This window comes from Mustela lutreola, chromosome 13 (assembly GCF_030435805.1).
Source record: "Mustela lutreola isolate mMusLut2 chromosome 13, mMusLut2.pri, whole genome shotgun sequence".
Taxonomy (NCBI): domain Eukaryota; kingdom Metazoa; phylum Chordata; class Mammalia; order Carnivora; family Mustelidae; genus Mustela; species Mustela lutreola.
Genome location: NC_081302.1, coordinates 74,842,901 through 74,858,216, shown reverse-complemented (window position 1 = coordinate 74,858,216; position 15,316 = coordinate 74,842,901). Strand labels below are relative to the sequence as shown.

The 15,316-nt window shown below is 41.3% G+C and overlaps 2 long non-coding RNA genes across 2 annotated transcripts in view; one reads left to right on the top strand and one right to left on the bottom strand.

Moving 5' to 3' along the window:
• The first annotated feature begins 221 nt into the window (after positions 1–221).
• Positions 222–15,316, top strand: part of LOC131813931 (uncharacterized) — a 35,434-nt gene continuing 20,339 nt past the window's right edge. The window contains exons 1-2 of the long non-coding RNA XR_009347044.1: positions 222–381; positions 12,161–12,700. This is a non-coding gene — a long non-coding RNA (uncharacterized LOC131813931). The remainder of the gene's footprint in view (positions 382–12,160; positions 12,701–15,316) is intronic.
• LOC131813932 (uncharacterized) lies at positions 6,859–14,631 on the bottom strand. The gene is made up of 4 exons (XR_009347045.1): positions 14,392–14,631; positions 12,082–12,240; positions 9,576–9,631; positions 6,859–7,474 (listed from the first exon to the last, which is right to left on the bottom strand). It is a non-coding gene; the product is annotated as an uncharacterized LOC131813932 (long non-coding RNA).

The window sequence follows — 15,316 nt, the reverse complement described above, 5'->3', positions numbered from 1 at the left end:
CAAAACAAACGAATAAAGGGAGTAGAGACGTACCAAGTAAAGCGAAGGGGAGGGAAGGGTAGTCGCCTTCAAGCTCGGAAGACAAGGAGGTGATTTCAAGATCAAGATCAGGAAAGCGTGAGCAGGCAGCAGTGACTGCCAAGGCGATAGAGAGCGTGGTGACGTGGATGACGAACGAGCAGACGTGGGCACGTGGGCACGTGCGTGGCGCCCAAGCCGTGTCTGGGAGCGCTGGCGGGGCATGCGCTGTAGGTACGGTGTGTGTCCTACCACAGTGGGGGGCGGAAGTGAGGGCACGGTCGTCCTGCAAGAGACAGAGCGTGTTTGAGATGGGCTGTGAGGAAACAAAGGTTGGCTTCCAGCTGGAAGAACACGGAGCAGGTATTGAATAAATACCCCTGGGAGAGGAAGGTGTTCGCATTTGTAGCTGTGTACTCTTAAGCTCTATCAGTGACTGTATTTCTGTGAAAACTAAAATGGTTTTCTTCAGTTAGAAAAGTCCATGAGCCCCATCATGGGCCACCTGTGCCTCAGCTAATGGGATTCATAATGAACGACCCTCAGAAGCAATTGGATCGCTTTATTTATTTTATATTCCTGCAACAGGACTTGGGATTTAACTTTTGGCCATAGGCAGAGTAGATAATATGAGAAATGTGTATGTGACAAATTCAACTGTGATAATAATATGCTATTAATTGGAAGGAGGCTGACCTGAGAAGATTGCGTAGTAAACATGCGCGTTGTGTAAAATATCTTTAAAATCCATACAAAATCTATACAGTCTCCCTGGATGTCAGACATAAAGAAATCCTAAGAACGCGCGTGCTGAGTTAAGACCAGCTACACTGGGATGAATTTGTGTTTGTGGGGAGAGAGAGGTAATATACCACAGGCTTAAGAAGAGTCAGGCTCTTGCAGAAGGAGAAACCCACGCTATGTATTGTGGTGTGTCGGTTCTTATTTCCTCTGTGGGAGAGTAAATAATTACATGTTTTACTCTTCAAAAATCTACCCTGGTTGTTCTTCTTTTTCTGGTCCAATTGGCTGGCATGTTCTGATCCACAGGAAGAGGAAGGCATGGGTGGGAGGTCGTAGGGGAAGTCTTCTCCTTCTGCCTTCTAGGCACAGGTGAATGGCTTTGAAATTATGCACCATGAAGTCATAAAACTCACTAAGCTAGATACATTTTTCAGAAAATATGTATGTAATGGCAGCCTCTTATGCAACTGGCTTTTATACAAAGCTGTGCGTGTTGGGGACCATTTTGCCCTCACACTTGTCATCTGTCCAACCACAAACGGTCCTACCTTGATTCTCAGAGTGAACAATTGTGAGGTTTCAAATTAGGGAAAGCTACAAAATAAAAGTGAAATGAGAAGAAGTCAGTGAGATTTCATTAAATATATCTGGACGTTAGTGCACATCAAAGCACCAAATATTTGAGATGCATCCTGTGGGAACCAGTAACTATAATCAGTGATCTTGATATGATGAGACCATATTGCCAGAAATTTTAGGGTCATAGCAGATTATCTTTCCTTTTAAAAGGTGAGTTTTCAGGAAGAATCTTGTGTCCAGTGAATGGCACAGAGCTAAGAATTCTTCTACTAAATAAACGGTAGTGACAATTCGCTTCGAGTCTTTGAGAGGCCCTCTGTCTCTCTCAGTTTGGGGATTTCTAACGTCCAGTCCAGCCTCCAAATGCTGTCCTTTTGTGATGAACTTGATCTTATCTGTGAGCTGAGAGCAGCAAATTAACACAACAGAATTTTTTTTCATCCAGGTTTTGATAGAGGAGATAAGTAGCCTTAGCAAAGGTTCAGGGAAAGAAGTATTCTCATGATTTGCCACTAGGTGTGTGGTTTGCTACAACTTATGCAGTGTGGCAATGTCTCCTCCACTAGATAACTCATCTGCCCCTAATAGTAAAGAAGCAGGCCACCAAAGGAAGCAAGAAAAAGAAACTTGTTTCTCTTCCCTCCTTGGCCCCTCAGACCTCTGCTATGATTTTTTTTTCCTTCTCTCTAGTTAAAATTTTAGGTAGTTTACATAATAACTTTTTTTCCCGCTTAAAAAGAAAAAAAGCCTCGCTGGTCACTTTTATTAAGAACATTTAATATGTTCAGTCCTGCAGATAAGTCAAAACCCTGGATTTTGTGCAAAGCTTCTCCCTGCACCCAGCAGGTGTTGCAGAGGGAAAGGAAGGGTGGGCCGGCTTCTCCTCTGCTTCCCTGCATGCCTCCACTCCTGGCCCAGGCAGGAGTTAGGGAAGGGGAGGTAAGGATGAGGAGGTCAGGAGAGGTATTGCTGGTCTAGGTACTTGCTGTTAAAAAGGAGGGATGGATGCGCTTTGGACTTGGTAGAGCCTTAGAGCTGACGTTTCTGTTCCCACGGAGCGCTTTCTCGGGGTTTGGCCCCCAGGAACCTCCAGTCATTACTTCTACAGTATGCAGAGGGCCACTTGCGTGGGCCATATTTAATATCTACCTCAGCCTGACTGGTGCCTTCCACATTCTGTTTGAAGATTCCCCTGACTTCACAGGCACCTTTTGAGCAGGGTGTAAACATGCTCTAGGCTTCCCTTATCCTACACACACCAAATCTGGTCCTCGGGAATCACCCACATTTTCTTGTCCTCTCCATCAGTGGAAACAAGGCACAGGGCAGATGGCAGGCAACCTCTTCATTGCAGAATTATTTGGGGTCAAGTGTCAGAAACCAGTTCATCATGACGTTATAGTCCAGAGGACACACACACAGTCCTTACAGTGGTCTCCCAAAAGCCATCACTAGCTTGAAGTGGGAAGGACATGCCAGCACTGCTTCCCTTGGGGTGACGAGAAGGATGGTGCCACTGCTGTCCAAGAACTCTCTCCAGAGAAACTGTCTTTCAGCCCCTGCCTCTCCTATCCCGACTTCCGACTGTTACGTGGGGGTGTTGGCCAAAAGGCTTCCAAACCAGCTTTCACCACCACCTTTACAAGCCCAGCATATCCGTTGGCATGTGGAATGTGAAACCTTTTTCTCAGATTCTTGGGACCTCTGATGAAAACTGAGTCCTGTTTTACATCTCGTTAATTTATATTCTCTCTGACTTTGCCCTTTTTGGGGATCTATTCTATAGAAACTGAAGTACTGGCCTATAAAGATATTTATAGAAGCAATATTTGTGGTGGAAGAAAAAAGGGAGGGAGGATAAAGAAAGAGAACCTAACTCTCCATCTGTAAAGGAATGAGGGAAATGCTTGATCAAATCATGCTATATATGTACAATGGAATATTATGTATCCATTAAAAATGAGTTATATTTTATCTGGTAGCTGAGGGATGTATATTTTATATAGTTCATGAGATATACAGGAGGCTTATACTTTGTTAGCTGAAGGGATATATATTATATATTTTTATGGGGTATAAAGGAGGTTGCAATAGTGTGTTCTATTTTTGAAGAAACACTATTTCCGTATATCTGTGAGTGTTGTGAAGATGGGATAGGACAAACCCAGATTAATCAATAATGGTCATCTTAGTGGGTGATAATGACAGCAAGAGTTGGGGAAGCTTCATAATTTTGAAGACATATTGTGAAATTTTGTGCATGTTATAGCAATCGCATGTATTCTGGCAATTAAAGAATAATGTTAGAAAGAAAAACAAGGGAAGAAAGTGAAGTGGGAAGAAGAAACCGATAAAGCTATAAGAAGAAAACCCCCAGAAAATGTTATGAGTTCTAAAAAATCTTCAAGGAAGAGATAATTCCCATGTAATAAAAGCTACTGCAGAGTCTAGGAAAAATGGAAACCTTCCAATTTAATTTTTGGAGGCTAGATTTACCAAGATAACAAAAATGAAAAGAAAATTAGAGTGATTATTCATGCGAAAATCTAAAACATTAGCAAATTGAATCAGTATATTTAAAGGATAAGGCAAGATGATCAAGTTGAATTATCCTAGTAACACAAGGTAGCTTAACATTAGAAAATGTGTTAATATAACTGACAGCCTTAACAGAGTAATGGAAGAAACTATAGTTGCTGAAAAATAATTTGATAAAATTCAGCAGTAATCCTAAACTTTTTTTAGAGATTTTATTTATTTGAGAGAGAGAGACAGCAGGCGCAGGGAGGAGGGGCAGAGGGAAAGAGAAGCAGACTCCCCACTGAGCTGGGAGCCCCAGTGCAGGGCTTGATCCCAGGATTCTGGGATCATGACCTGAACTCAAGGCAGACCCTTAAACAATTGTGCCGCCCACGTAACCCTGTAATTTTTTTTTTTAAAGCTCAGCAGCCAATTAAGAAATAAGGATCTCACTTTCAGTTGATACATCATCTGCTGTATTTTCTGTGCCCTAAAGTCCAGCCCTCACTCATCTGTGTAGATAAGATGAACACTTCTGGTCTCTTGCTGCATCTGCTGCTTTTCTGCTGAAATTGACTCATAGGAACATCAGCAAGAAGTCTGAGGGAAGGAGAGGAGTGAGGTCAAGGGATGTGTTCCTCTCTTTCCATCCCTGCAAGGTCACCTGAGCTGTCACTATACCTCTCAGGACATTTGACTACCCAGGACTCTTGCCCTCCGGGTTCTGGTAATCATTGCCTCCATCCTTTCTTTGACTTAGCGTTGATGAAAATGTCGCTGCTTCTAAGACCTGGGTTGCTGCACTAGCCTTTAGGGTACTTTGCACCCAAATCTTTGTAAATACAGATTCTCTTTATTTACAGTAGTCTTGTTCTATAAAGTTGCGGAGAACACTGAATTAGGAATACTAAACCACTGCTCCCCCTGGAAATACAGGGGTAGAGTTCTGCAAAACTCTGGTCACAACATTTTTGTCAGCTGATCAATACAGAACCACGTTTTACATCTGTTTTCTTTTTAAAGACACCTTATTTAATATATGCTGTTGGTTTATGAACATTGAGCTCATGGCTAACAACATTATAGCTCATGCCTGAATGAACACACACATTTTCTCAGCACATTGCAGCTGTTCTGTGTTTAGGGACACTAGACAGCACTTCAACACTATGCTTGGGGGCCCTTTTAAAGAGCAAAATTGTCAACAAAAGTACAGACATCCAAAAAAGGTGTCACCAAGTTGACTGTGAAAAGACACTTGTTTGCAGCAGGAGAGCAAAAACAAGAATGAAGAATGCCGCCTTGTTCTGCTTCAGCTGGGAGGGTGCATGTCAGTTACAAATTTTTTTTTGCCACTCTACACTGTCTGAATTAGTGTGGTAGCACTACAAGTATTGACTTTATAGTTACAAGTAAATTTTAACAAGCAGGTGAATTTGCAAATATGGAATCATGAATGATGAGGATTAACTCTATTCCCTTCATAAACAAATTCTTCTCAGATTATGCTATTTCAGAATGCCATTAATTTCTTATTGGAAGTCTGTCTGCATAGGCATATGTGCCAGAGATCTACTGCAAATGCCATATCAAATGGTAAAAAATTAGAGGTATAAAAGAACAACAGCAGCAAAAGGCTGCTGTACCACTCATTGTGCTGGAAGACTTTAGCCAATTTGATAAGAAATAGAAATATTGGAAAGGGAAGACAAAAATGTCTTTGACATAGTTTGACAGATTATACACTCATAAAATCCAAAAGAATACATTAAAACCCAGTTAGCCAATAAAAATGTATCTGTGTGGATGGATATAAAATCAGCATATCAAAAGTAATAGCTTCCCTGTATGCTAACCAAAGGCAATTAGAAAATGTAATTGAAAAAAAATTCCATTCACAACACCAACAAAGCTTCTACAATTTTTAAGAATAAACCCAGTAAGCAAAATATAAGACTTGTTACATTTTATTAAATGACCAAAAGGAGCATTTGAATAAAAGGAGAGTTAAATCATGTTCCTAGTTTGGATGACTCAATATATTTAAAATGTCAGCTGTCCCCAAATTAACCTGTAAATCCATTGCAATATCAGCCAAAACTCCTTTTCCCAGCCCAAATCTTCCAGCCCATCTCAAATATTTTCAAAAATTCATTTGAAAGAGAGTATACACCAGACCAGAAAAAGAAGAGTATTGAAGGCATCAAAGTACATTATAAGCTATAGTAATTTTCAAAATGTGACATAAGGGTGAGGGATAACAGATCTCTTAAATATAGAGTCCGAAAGACAGAGTCCAGAATCAGACCTATGTATATACAAGAGTTTAGTAAATGACAAAAGTGATATTTTGATATATTTTTACTAAGTAAAAATAATTCAATAAATGTTGTTGGAAAATAAATGGTGCACAAGGTATCTGCAACCCATATTCTAAAAGACAAGAGATGAATATATGAGTAATTGGTAAGAGAAAGCACAACTTGGTAAGAGAAAGCACAAAAGAAAAATGGGCAGTGGGCAAAGGATGTGGGAAGACAATTGCGAGAAAAACACACAAATGACCAACAACTAAATGAAAAAATCTTCAATTTCAATAGCATTCAGAAAGACGAAAATCAAACAGGAATGAGCTATTGTTTCCAACCATCAGTTTGGCAAAAATTGGAGAGACTGATAATAGCAAGCGTTAATGAGGAAGTGGGGAAATGGATTTTCCTGAACTGTGGATGGTTCAGCTGTTTTGGATAGCAACACAGTGGTATAAAATGTTAAATACACATACCCAGTGATCCAAAAATGCATTTCTAGCTATCTAGTATAGAGAAATATTCTCACATAAGCTTAAAGAGATATTGTTACAGTACAAAAATTAGAAACCATTAATGTCCATTAAATATATTATTATACTCCTACACTGTGGGTTGGTGTAGCAATTAAAAAAAAAAAGCTGGATCAATATATACCAGCATTATGAAAAAAGCAGATTGATGAAAATATATGCCATGCAATGTAATATATGTTAAATTTAAAAATCCACACAAATTGTTTATTCCTTTTTATTTATGTAAGTGTGTATGTAAACACATAGAAAAATAGTTGCATCAAATAAATAAGCAGATGGCACCTCGAGGGAGGTGAATGAAATTGAAAGTGGTCATCCAAGAGACTTTTATTTTTAATATTTAAAGTTTCATTGTAATGAAAATAGCAAAATTTATTATCCTAATCATTTTCAAGTATAGAGTTCAATATTGTGAATGAAGCATATGCATGCTGTTGTACAACATCCCCAGAAGTGTTTCATCTTGCAAAGCTATCTCTTGGAGGTTGAAGATGGCTGGATTTATTTTTGAGGTCGCAGGACAGTATGGCCTGTCTCATGCACACTGTATATTTAAATCCCTTCATCTACAGGAAGACTGTGGGCTTCGAATAGGAATCTGTAAACTTAAGCCCTCTTTTCTGGTCAGCCCTCTGTCCTCTTCAGAAGATCTGTAGACTTTCGGCTTCAGTGCCGTGGAAAATGCCAACACCACACCTCCACACTGTATCCCAGGGACCCAGCCATGCAGGGGGCGGCACCTCACGAATCTTCCAGAGCCCTGTTAGCCTGCAAGAGACAGGGGGTCTAGCCCTGATCACTCCCTGGAGTCTAGATAGAATTAGGACCAGCTTTAGACACCGTAGGAATAAAACCAAAGAGGGTATACCCACTCCATCCCATCGAAAACCTTATTATGTTAAAGTAGAGGTATAATCTTTCCCTCTCATGAACTGTCTTGCAAAGTGCGGCTGAGGGGCTCAATCAACCCATTGCCTCTGGAGCAATGGCCAGCTCAGCCTACTGTAACTGCTTCTGGGGTACCGTCTCTCAACGGGAAAAGGACAGTTAGCTTCAGTTGGATAGGATTACATGTCTGCTCTGCTTGCACAGTTGAACCCCATGAGCACTAGTCCAGTTCAGGGTGAAGGCGAAGCGGGGTCCTGAGCTTAACTTCATTCTGTGGAGGTGGCTACAAAGTTTCCTTTATATTAGTTAGTTGTCTTAGTCTTTTTTTTTTTTTTTTTCACCAGTAAAGTTCTGACAGATGATTATGCAAGCCAAGTATTTTAGACAAGCCGCGGCAAAAGAGAACTGAATCATTGCAAGAATTAATCATGACTGGTCAAAAACGAGCCTGATGTTAGCTCCATGAAAGCAGCTATTAAATCAAGGGCATTGGATGCTTCTCGCTAATTTTCTCATTTTCTGGCCTATCCCCAGCTGGCTTGAAATGCTAACACAGTCACTGAGAAATTGATGGCAAATCCAAACATGGTACAAAATCCACAGGACTTCAGAGTTTCTGCGATTCACTGAAACAGTCTTTTAGCAAGTGTTGATCCTCACTAAAAACATCCTAAGACTGTGATTTTACTGTCTCAAAGAAGATCCGTGATGTCAAAGATGAGGTCTACTCAAGGATATGTTTTCTCTTGATGTTCCTTAATGTACTGTTGGGAGTTCCCCATAGTGCAGCATTAATTAGTGTTTTCTTAATTAGTATCTTTCAGTCTTACAAGATAAGAGTGTTCTGGGGTGAAGCATAGTGCACTGGGGCTAGGAATTTGGAATTCTACCTCTGACTTCACCACTGACTAACAGGATCTTGGGCAAGTCAGAGCATCTCTGGCCTCATTTTTTGTCTATAAAATGAGGGTAAAATAATTACAGCTCATTAATATTATCTGATTTGTTAGGACAAATGTTGTGACCACATCAGCATAAAATTTGGATGAGACTGAGAAGTGGATCAGACACACTTAATTAGGAAGGTGAAGGAAAAGGATTATTGCAGCCGGACCCCATTGTCTTATGCCCTGGCAAGGGCTTCCCCTACGCCAGGGACAGGGGCAGGCGGGGGACAGGACCATTCTTCATAACTGTTATTTGAAATTGTGGTATATCTGGTTATTTGGCTATATTTAAGTTAACTTTTAGTAAGTTAGTTAAGTAAATTTAGTAAGTTATATAACTTTAGTAAGTTACATAACTTTTAGTAAGTTTCATAGTAAGATGTATATGATTATTCATGTCATTATTATGATTCCAGATAGAGATATATAGATGATAGACAGACTGACAGATAGATAGATAGATGATAGATAGAAAGAATAATGTTTCAGTTGTTCACCTGATTTTTGTGTGTGTCTTCTTAATTTTCAAAGTTAGTAACTCTCTGGATGGTGTTAAGGGAAGAGATCTGAACCAAGATCAACCTAATTCTGATATTTTGATCAATGAGCCACTTCCATTCCCCATTCTGACTCCATGATGGATGGATAAGACAGACCTAGTGAAAACCTCTCTTTAATTATGGGAACATAACAGGGATCATTCTGGTATGAGTATGTCATAGCTTTACATCTAAACCTTTTCAGATTGACATGTAAAGCCGATGCTGCCAACTGGCAGAGCACTAGGTACTTTTCAGGCAATTTATGTTATGGCCTAGATACAGTTATAAAGTTGAGGGGAACTAAAAGCCTTATCACCAGGCACTTGCATGCTGTAAATTAATGTACTTAGCATTATTTAAATTATATTTCTTTTAAGAAAACGAACAACAAAGAAAGCTGGAAATAATAACTGGCCCCCCAAATAGGGGGGGTGATGGTTAGAATGATCAGAAACAGAATCTTCACTCTTAGGAGAAGTGGTTCTCACTTACATCCATTCTTTGCGAGCATCCTTTACGTAAAATCAGCTTGGGCTTCATCAACTCCACTGAAAGAAAAAGAAGATGAAAAACACCTGTAACCACCAGCAGGTGATCCAGAGGGGACAGAGTCTTTAATTACGTCACAAATTTCCAAAGACATATCCATCACACTTGAGTTTGCAGACCATAAAAAGATACTGGAGAAAACCCAACTTCAAGTGCTAATAAAAAAGAACATAAAAGGTTTCATTCACCAGCAATCTCTATTTCCTTTGATTTACTGTTTTTGGAAAGCAACAGTGTCATTCAACTGCAGGGTCACAGAGCCGCCTTCCGGTGGAATGTTGATTAGGTGGCCTGCCGTGACGTACACGCAAAATGAGTGGATGACAGCCAACTCCTCATTACCATGGGCACGGCGGACACAGTGATCATGGAAAACATGTTCCCAGGGAGCAGGGCCAGTCATGGTGCGGGGGCTGCTGCCCACAGAGCTTGTTGCTGACTTTGATTCAGACATCCTCCCAACTAATATCTTCTTGCCAAAGGAAGAGAGCATTATGCAGATAACACAAAACGATAACAAATCAGCCCAGGGCTTTGCTCAAATCCCTTCTCTCTGCTTCCTGAGAAGCATTTTCTGGAATTCCCATCTGCAAAACTTAGGCCAGCTCCTACATCAGTTACTATGTTGGTCATGGAATGACAAGTAGTTCTTGCTTCTCTTGTAATTGTTGAGTAGCGGTGACAAGGAAGAGGTTGTAGGGGGGACACTTTCATTGTATTGGCAGTCTTTGTTTTCTTAAGTTAAATGAGGACGACTTGGGATCATTACCTTCTTTATGTTTTTTTTTTTTTTTTTTGCATATCCTTACTACTGCACAGTGTATTATTTTTAGGAAAAGTAGACTCAAATATGAGGGCTTGGGGAGCTAATTTGATCCTCTTAAGTTATTTATGTCTGTGTCCCCTTTTCTTAGCTTCAGGCAAGAATTATTTCATGCAATTAAAATTTTTTTTCACTCATCAAACATTTCATGCTAATTTAAAAATTATAAAGATACACATAGAAACAAATAGCAAAGACCAAGTAGTAGTTCCTCTTGGACCCCTGTTCTAGCTTCACTCCCCTTCTCAGAGATACTCACTCTTTCTGGCTCTATGTATCTCCTCCCAGACCATTTCATATATATATATGTATATACACACATATATATATATGCATATATTTACATATATGTACATATACATATGTATATGCATATATTTACATGTGTATAAATGTAATTTAATGTTAAGTGTAATGTCCTGGGCATTGATCACTTATGTTCAGCAAGAAGAAAAGACTGATGCCCTGGGTTAGAAGAGACAGGAATGTCTGCAAGGAAAACTTGAATGAGAGAGAGAGAGACAGCTATGACCTTAGTAGGAAAATATTTGAAGAGAACCATGACTGGTTAAACTTGCCATAGACTGTGTGCCCACTGATTTGCCAGGACATTGAAAGTGAGGGAACAAGGTAGGCAGAGGTCCCAAGATGGGGTCCTTAGAACCTTTTAGGTCACTTGTGCCTGAAGGACCAGCATATGCCTTGGCTCGAGGGCTGGTGACTGAGAAGTGGAACCTGAATGACCTAGGCATACACAGGACAAAACTAAGCAAAGAGGCTGGTTTTATGACCGAAGCTGAGCCCAAAGATGCTGTGAATGTGACTAGTTTATAATTAAGGTGAAGTAGCTTTTCATAAGGGTCATGAGTTTGGTGAGCCACTGCTGAGGGAAGCATGGGTCACAGAGGAAGAGAGCAAGGCTGTGGTCCCATGATCCAGCCTAAAGAGGGGTCCCCTTTTATCCTATGGGTACTAACAGAAGATATAGGTCAAATTAGTGATAATATAAGTCAAATCAATAAATAATGCTAGTCAAATCCTGGAGCCTGTCATTTTGTGGCTGCCTTTGGGACAAAGCTCTTTGTCCTTTGACTCTATAGGAATAAGAATCCCCTGACATAAGGTAAGAGTTGCCACACGTGGCAGGGGATATGTAAACACATACTATATGCAAACAGTGAGTGGAGAGCCAGGTGTCCAGTCTCCTGGCACTTCCAGGTTCCTTGTGCGTGCGTGCTCATGCGTGTGTGTGTGTGTGTATGTGTGTATGTCTGTCTGTCTGTGTGTCTCCTTACTCTTCCCTCACACTTCTCTCTTCCTGTTTTGTGTATATAAAGCAAAATCCCTTAATGTATTTTCTTTTCTGGTACAGCCTTTCTTTTTTATTTTTTTTAAGATTTTATTTATTTATTTGACAGACAGAGATTACAAGTAGGCAGAGAGGCAGGCACAGAGAAAGAGAGAGGAGGAAGCAGGCTCCCTGCTGAGCAGAGAGCCCGATGTAGGGCTCCATCCCAGGATGCTAGGATCATGACCTGAACCGAAGGCAGAGGCTTTAATCCACTGAGCCACCCAGGCACCCCAGTTACAGCCTCTCTTTTAAACGGGGTATAATAATCTACATACCGTAACGTTCAACATTTTAAGGTGCATAGTTCCGTGCCCTTAACATAGATTCCTTTAGCAGAGCCTATTTTTCTTCCAGGTGCTGCAAGCTGTTCTCTGTAGAGACTCTTTGGAGGAGCAACGTTCTTCCTGTAATTGTTTCCTCCTGGCAAAGAAGAGCTTCGAGAAATCGGAAAATCAGCTCTTCCCTGTGGCTGCCTCTGCCCGAGCCCCCGCATAGCCTCACACCTGAGCTTGATTGGCACTTTGATGCCCACTGGCTTCTGCTACACCATGATTGCACTTCACTCAGGTGCATGGTGTCTGATGGAGGGAGAGAGCTAATTCACGCAGACTCTATTGATTTTTGCCTTCTCCGTTCTTCTTACTTCCTCTTTCCCTAGAGGGACAGTTAGGAAATAGCTAACAATCCTTGAAGCCAAACTGAGTTTCTGAATTCATCGCATTCTTAAAATAGTGGACAAGAAATAAGAAATCGGGCCTCGGAAATACCACGCAGAAGCAAATTATGTTCCTGTCTGATGGTGAGACAGCCCTGCAAATCCACAGCTTCAGGGATGACATATGCTGAGAAAGGATATTCCTTGATGTTAAGAAAATAATGGGCTGGCTTGTACAAGTGAGTATCTTTCTCCTTGAAACTAATTAGACAGTTCAGGAAGCCTTGTCAGGGAAGGAATATCTGGTATTTGTCTGGTTCCCTGCACAAAATAATAATTCAGTGGCCTGAAATAACCATGGGTGCACTAAACTTTATGGGAATACAGTAAACAGAATTCCAAATTCATAAAACATTAAGAATTAAGGAGCAGTTATTAGCTTTCCAAAACAATTTGGCATTTTTGTCCTGCTGAAACTTTGTTGCAGTGGATGTGGCTGACAGCAGCAAATAGGTCAGAAAACACAGAAATGGCCATGTTAAAAATTCTGAGTCATAGCATGAATAGCCCAAACTGTAGAGTAAGACAACCTCAGCAAATCAAGGACCATCAGTATAGGTGATTACCCAAGGTCATGTGTCAATTCAGAGTGGATTTTTGCATTTTAAATTGACATTGCTGGAAACCAACCCTCCCCCAATAAAAGCTCATGAAAATTATAGCTTCTGGAGTTCCTGTGAAGTTGAGAGGTTGAGAAAGATGCTAAACAAGCTTTATTGGTCTTAGACAGCTGCTGGTCTCCCCATGCAGCATTGAAAAACCACCAGACAGCAAACTCTTCCTCACATAGCCACATGAACTAGGTGTGGGGCGGGGTGGGGGTGGGGTGGTGCCAGCCTTCCCTGGGGAACTTATTAAAAATACAGAAGCCTGGGTCCTCTGCCTCAAGCTCATTCAGTAATCTTGGGTGGGATAGAGGCCTCTGAACTTTTAACAAGCTCCCTAGATGATCCTGAAGCATACCAATATTTGAGAACCTCTAATGCAGTAAAAACAGTTTGAGCTTTGAAATCGAGTAGACATGAGGTCCAATAGAGAGTCTGCCATTCTGTGACCTTGAGCAAGCTCCTGCCCTCTGAGCTACTTTTACCCAGCTCACAGGCCTGTTAAAGGATTAGGTTAATGACATGTATTGAGTGTTTATCCTAGGGTTCACCACCCAGTGCATGAATAATAAGTGCTACTTCCTATGTTAGTCTGCTCTGGCTGCCATAGCAAACTGTCACATACTGGGGGGCTTAAACCACAGGCATGTACCCAGTTCTGAGTTTGGAGATCCAAGATCAAGTAGGCAGAGAGGTAGGGAAGCAGGCTCCCCACCAAGCAGAGAGCCAAATTCAGGGCTTAGCCCAATTCCTGAGATCAGGACCTGAGCTGAAGGCAGAGGCTTAACCCACTGAGCCACCCAGGAACCCTGTGAGGCTTCATTTTAGCAGGCTACTTCTCCCTTCCCCGCTGCCCAAATGTCTCCTCTAAGGTTGCGTATGTTGGTAGGTTTGGTTCTCTGGAGGCTTCTCTCCTTGGCTCACAGATGGCACCTTCTTGCTAAGTCCTCACGTGACCTCTTCTCTATCCCAGTGTCCTGGTGTCCCTTCTTCTTATAAGGACAACAATTCTGTTGAGTTAGGGCCCCACTCTTAAACCTCATTTAACCTTAATTACTTCTTTAAAGGCTCCATCTTCAACTACAGCCACATGGGGGCTTAAGGTGTCACATACGCATTTTGGGGAGGAGGGTACGTAATTCAATCCATAATGCTTCCCTTTGCCCAATCCTTTTTACCCACACCCCTTCCCTTTCCTGTCAGCGTTGGCCATGGCTTACGTTTGGATGATCTGTAATTCAAAGGAATAATTCAGCAATACTTACCTGATAAAAGCACCGGTTGAAGGTGAGGGTGAGGCTGGGGTGTGGGTATTTTGTTGTGAAGGCCTTGGCTTCATAGGCATCCGGTCCCCAGAACCCTGGTCCAAGAATATAACAGAGACTCTACTGTTGGCTCAAGGATCCGAAAACATCTCATTAAAAAAATAATAATAAAATGCTATGAATGAAGAAGGTACAGAATCCCCGTGTACAGATTTTGAGTTCTCTTTCTGAGAGGCACTTTTTCCCCCGTAAGACAGAACACAACGGAGAAAAAGAAAAGTCCTTTTACATTCCCTAAGCGGAAAGCTTAACTTTGTGATACATCATTTCCTGACAGAGTGGTTACTTAGCACCTATTTTTAGAGTCCGTAATATTCCATTTCAGACACATGAGGCTTCATTTTTTTTTTCAGATTTTATTTATTTGTTTGACAGAGAGAGAGAGAGAGATCGCAAGTAGGCAGAGAGGTAGGGAAGCAGGCTCCCCGCCAAGCAGAGAGCCAAATTCACGGCTTAGCCCAATTCCTGAGATCAGGACCTGAGCTGAAGGCAGAGGCTTAACCCACTGAGCCACCCAGGAACCCTGTGAGGCTTCATTTTAAGCAGGCTACTTCTCCCTTCCCCGCTGCCCAAATGTCTCCTCTGAGGTTGCGTATGCAGTTCCGCAGAGACCAACAGCCTCATAATAGAACCTGTGATGTGAATTTTTATTCATTCTTATATTATGGGGCAGCACCTTGCCACCTCAGAATCCATCCCTGATGTTGGCAGCACACTGAAATGAGTCAGCCTATGAATCACGTGAAATGAAGTTAGAAATCTCTAGCCACCGTGTTGTTCTTTTACACATATTAGAATGAATTAAATTTTCTGGCCTCGACTGAATTACATCTCTTTTCCAATTATGTCCCTCGGCTATATGTTT